General features: G+C 27.4%; 1 protein-coding gene across 1 annotated transcript in view; it reads left to right on the top strand.

The window, feature by feature from the left end:
• LOC105210343 (serum response factor homolog) overlaps positions 1–6,077 on the top strand; it is a 52,173-nt gene that overhangs the window by 13,530 nt on the left and 32,566 nt on the right. The window lies entirely within an intron of this gene.

Consider the following 6,077-nt stretch of genomic DNA (forward strand, 5'->3'; position numbering starts at 1 on the left):
TTAGAGGAAACATAAACTTTTTATGAAGAAACCTGGTATTAACAAAAGATTTTTAAATTATTTTTTTTTATTAAAAACTGAAATAAAATTAATATTTATTCAAAATTATTGATCTAAATAAAAATTATAAAATTTGTAATCTAAAAAAATAAATGATTATATAAATAATATTATAAATTTTATTCTATTTTTATTTCTAATTTTATTATATAAATTTTTTTTTAATTATATAAATAACTTTTTAATAAAAAAAATATTTTTAATGCAAATAAATTATTAAAAAATTAAAATTAAAATTCTAAAAAAATACAGTACTAAAATTATATTTTTTTCTAATATAATAAAATAAAATAAAATAATTAACAGGAATACTTATGCTCAAGTTAAAATATAATAATTTAACCACAAATCTTAAAATTAATACTTTTTATGCACATTTTAATTAAATTAAATATAAAAAATTACCTAAACCAAAAATTTTAATTAACTAAATTTAAAAATTATTAAACCAAAAATTGTAACATGAATTTTTAATTTATATTTTATATTTTATTTTTTTAATTTCTAAAATTCCTTTATTTTTATAATTTCGACAAAAAAAAATTAATAGAAATTAAAAACAAAAAAAATTATAAATTTTATAAATTTTTTTTAAAACAATTTTTGGATAAAAACTTTTTCTGACTAAAATTAAAAAAAAAAAAATAAAATAAATAAATAAAAATAATTAATATATTTTTATTATTAATAATTAATATATTTTTATTTAATTTTTATAATCTATAATTTCATTTTTATAATTTTGACAAAAAAAAAATAACTTGAAATTAAATTTATAATTTTTTTTAGGTTAAAAATTTTTTCTGACTAAAATTAAAAAAAATAAATAAAATAAAAAACAATGAAAATTTTTTTTTCTATTAAATTTTGGAATCATTTTTTTCCAACGCCACCAATCATATTTTAAATGAATTATAAACTCTTCAACCATTACACGCTATATATAATTTTCTAGTATTTTTAATTTTTATGCTTAGCACGTTTGATGTAGAAATTTTTAGTTTTATTTATCATTTAGTTAGTTTTTTATATATTTACAAAGCAAAAAAAAAACATATAATATATACATGCTATTATTTATTTCTGTCGAACAGAAATTAAAAAAAAAAACGTAGCAAAAATACAAACTTTATTTGTATTGTATTTTAAGCTTAGCAAATGCACTATGAAATTAAACAATCGGCTCCCAAAATATTTCTTATATAATATATTATATTATAATATAAACAAACAACACTGAAAATCAGAGATCAAATAACCGCTGTAATTATTAAACAACAACAAAACAAAAAAAAAAAAATAATAAATACAAAACTATTGTAATTTTAGTGAATTTTGTAATGATTACAAAGATAACTGTTTGCTTTATTTATTTTTTTGAAAAAGTGTGTTTTGAAGATATATAAATTAATCTCTATAATTAGTTTGAAAAAATATGCTTCCTCACTCTAATTTTTTTATATGCAGAACAAAAAACTTGTTTAAGAAAATCTGTAGATTTCATTATCTCAATTGAAATTAGTTGATGTTTCTTCACGTTTTTTCATAATTGTTGATATTTCTAATGAATGTTCGTAGAGAGTTTTGGATCCTTTCTCCAAAAGCTCTTTTTTGAGCAAGCAATATAACTGTTGTAATGCTCGTAAGCTTTTAGGGATTTGGTGTTTTCTGTTTCTGTTTTTATTGCCATTCAGTGTTTCTCAAATTATCTGCTTCAAAAAGAGACCGATTTGGAATTAGTTGTTTGCATCAAATCCGTCCGATTTTGGAGTTCCATATACATATTTCCCAAGAAGAATCGTGTTGTAGATTCATATATTTTATTCAATAGAGTCAAAATTTTGAAGCAATTCTTATGGAAACTACCCTACCATATTCGAGACACCATTGAACTTCCTTCTCAGTAGTTTTGTAAATTTTATTAGATGTAGTCTTAATAAATATTCAACTATTGTAGGCCTTCTGCTGTGGTTGATCTTGAAAACATGGTAAGAATAACCTCACTTTGGAAAAAATGTACAACTTAGGTTCTCAAGTCCCGGCTTTTTAGCTATATCTTATTTGGATTTAGGAGCAATTTTTTATAGATTTTTTCACAATTCTTTGCATTTAACTTCGGGAAGTTTTAGCGATGGATCAATTCTCTAAAATTCTTTTCGTTATTTCTCATAACTAGTGCTGTTTCAAAAGTAGATCACATTCTCTATAGTATGTAAATTCGTACTCTAAATTAATGTTGTTTCAAAGATAATTTTACAGAGGTTTGGAACAACAGTATTGTCTCAGAAAGTCGACTTACCTGTTTCGTTATTTGGAACACCTGAAAATTGCCGTAATTATTGTCATTATTTTCCGATTTTTGAATATATCTTGTGCCATTTTGTTGCCTGCAGCATAGTAGATTCTCTGGCTATCTCTGTAGTTCTTGAATCATTCGTTTTTAACCTCACTTTTTGGTAACAAAAATAATGAATTACTAAAGTTCTCAAGATCCCATTTCAGGACTATAGAAATTGACTAGTTTCGGAACACTTCCACTTTTTAAAAGTGATCATATAATATATCTGAATAAAATATGATAACTACAAAAACAACTTACTATAGGAACTCTATACTTAACAGCGCTGCCTGCCAACAAAAGTTGATTTTATACTATACTGTTAGTCGATTCATTCATCATATGGCAGTAGCTTTGACTTGATTACTCATACATACGTGTTATATGCGCTGGCGTAAGCAGTACACGTATATATTTTGAATTTTTTTCATATATTTTTCAAGTCAATATGCGTATTAAAATGCATATTGCGTTGTCGCTTCCGCTGCCCGTAAAATTATCGCTATTGAGCCTACACAAATTACAACAAAAATAAATACGAGTATATAATATTCATATTTATTTATTTGAATTTAAAAAAATTACGATTTTAACAGCTTAAGTAGAAAATGCAGCTTCATAGTGATTCCGCTTGCCAGTGATTTGATTTATTCTGAGAAAATTTTTTAATAGTTATAGCGAAATTTATAGGATATTCTACTTTTTTTAACGCGTCACACTTCATTGCTCGCACACTGAGCTTTTCCGCACTCTCGCCACATGCTGATCAGTGATCACAAACATATTGATATACACGAGATCGCCATACGAATAATGTCAATGTCAGTGGCAGCAGCAGCAGCGGCAGTGTTGTGTTGTGACATTAAAGCGTGGGACACAATGACGTGTGCCACATGCCGCCCAAAAGTTTGCATGCTACTTACCACACAGTTACGCGAGAGCGCGCGCACAATCAAACATATGTTTGGACTGGTACATACAGTTGGTTTCAAGTTGTAGGCAGCTGAGCGCATGCGCGCAAAACGACTTTGCCGATAGCGTGAAGTAGATTACAAAAATAAAATCATAAAAAATATTCAAAAACCAGCGCAAGGCATGCGGCGCGCTGGCTAAAACTAAAAGCGCGCTCTAAATTTTCCACTTTTCAAAGCTTGTTAAGCGTAATCGCCGCGCTTGTTTAGCGGTCAGTTGTTTGTGCGCGCGCGCGTTATTATTTGTATACAATTTTGTTTTTCCTATGCAAAGTGGCGGCGGCGTTGTCCGCGCGCCGTCCGCGCTGTGCGATCTTCATTATGATCAACTGATCATCAAGTATAGCGCGCACTCATTATCAGCACTACCTACCTTTTCCGCGCGCGCTAGCGCTCAGCTGCTGCGCCGCGGTGTAAACAATAGTTGTGTGTATAAATAAAAAATAAACCAATATTTTTTTTTTGCTTTAATTTTATTAATTTTTTATTGTATGCATATATTTATATAAAAGCGACAGCGCGCGCTTGCCGCTTGCCGCTTGCCGCTTTGGTAGACCAAATTTGGTCGGCGTTGTGCGCTGTAGATAATTTCTGCTTAGTAAATGCATAGCTACATAGTTGGTTCAAGCGCGCTTTCGTATGAATGAAGTGTATCGCGTGAGTGGTGAGCGTTTTCAATTTGTCAATGAGTTGGTAAGCGCTCGTGTCAATGAATATCCGCTATATACACACAAACACACACGCGCGCGTGCACTTCTGTGTGTGGGCTCACATTTATTCACATTTTAGCGTGTGTGTGTGTGTGTTGGTGAATGGGTTAGTGTTGCCAATGATGCCGCCAACTCGCTGCACAGCTCGCTGTCAAGGTTAAACGCTGAACCGCGCGCGCACACCGGTACGCGATTTCTGGTAGTGGGTTGCGCGTTTGCTTTTTATAATATTTATTTTTTTATTTATAAATATATATTTTTTTAATAAAATACAAATATATATTGCTTTTAATTGTTATACTTAATTTCTGTGTGTTTTTTTTTCGTTTCTTGCCGCTCATTTGCCTCCCTTTAGCATCCACTTACAAGCGCGCGCTTGTTTCCATTTGTTGACTTTTTCTTTGCGCGGGTGTGCAATTACATATTCATTTTGATTTTTTTCTTCTTCTGTGTGTTTGCTGTTTTACACGTTTGTTGCTGTGTGTGTGTGTGTGTTTCTGCGCTCTTACCGTGACTACCATATATGGTTTGGTTCTTTCATGATTTTTTCGGCTGCCGCATGGCGTCTCATTAATATATTAATAGACGTCGTCAACTTAGCATTTCCAAGCGGTCGAACAATGGTTTTTAGCTACATACATTCAATATTTAGCGACAATCGACATACCATACTCGTACATATAAACTACTCTACTGGTATATGCACTTGCATAGTGACTCTAATTTACTTGTTGAAAAAAATTTATAAATCTTGACTGATTTGAATTTTAAAATTTATTACTTAATTGAATTATTATTTTTTCTTATAATTTTTATTAATATGAATTTTTTTAAATTATTATTTATATCTGTGTAACTTAAAATAATATCTTCATTATTTTTAATTATGCTATGATTTTAAATTTTTATATATTTTTTTTAATTTTTATGCATTATTTTTTTAATTTTCATATTTTTTATTTTGCTTATCATTTTTTAATATCCATTATTTTTTTATTATTCTATGATTTTTAATTTGTATTTTTCATTCTAAATTTTTTATTTTCCATTAATTATTTTTTGAATAGTTTGCTTTAATTTTATTATTTTCTTTAATTGTTTTCTTGTTTTATTTTTATTGCATTTTATTCTATTTTATTTCATTTTTTTCTTATTTTATTTTATTTTATTTTTTTCTTATATTAATTTATTTTATTTTATTTTAATTAATTTTATTTTATCTTATTTTACTTTATTTTATTTTATTTTCTTTTATTTTATTTTTTTTTATTTTAATTTATTTTTTTCTTATTTTATTTTATTTTATCTTATTTAATTTAATTTTATTTTACTTTATTTTATTTTATTTTAATTAATTTAATTTAATTTTATTTTATTTTATTTTATTTTATCTTATTTTATTTTATTTTATTTTATTTTATCTTATTTTATCTTATTTTATTTTATTTTATTTTATCTTATTTTATTTTATCTTATTTTATTTTATCTTATGTTATTTTATTTTATTTTATTTTATTTTATTTTATTTTATTTTATTTTATTTTATTTTATTTTACTTTATTTTATTTTATTTTATTTTATTTTGTTTTATTTATATATTTTTATTTACGCATTAACAAATATATACGAGTACAGTATACCAATATGCCGCTACAAATTGAAATTGAACGTACCAAAGTTAGCCGCCATTTGTTTTATCTATGCGCGGAAGCATTGAACTTCCAGCGCGCAGCTGCAGCTAATTCGCATGACAAACACACACACACACACAACTATACAAAAGAAATATATAGGCACATATGTATGCTTGTGTGTGGTGCATATGAATTTCCTGCGCACGCCCTATAACCGACAACCTTCAACGGCCCACCTTCATACGAGCGCCCTTTGCTTTCAAGTAAGTAGCAGCAGCGCTTGCTGCTTGTATTGCGTATCATGCGCCGATGCGCCCCCACGCCCGCTTGTGGCATTTCATTGGCGTTTTCGTTAATTTCGTCG

The sequence above is a fragment of the Zeugodacus cucurbitae genome, chromosome 6 (genome assembly GCF_028554725.1).
Source record: "Zeugodacus cucurbitae isolate PBARC_wt_2022May chromosome 6, idZeuCucr1.2, whole genome shotgun sequence".
Lineage (NCBI taxonomy): Eukaryota > Metazoa > Arthropoda > Insecta > Diptera > Tephritidae > Zeugodacus > Zeugodacus cucurbitae.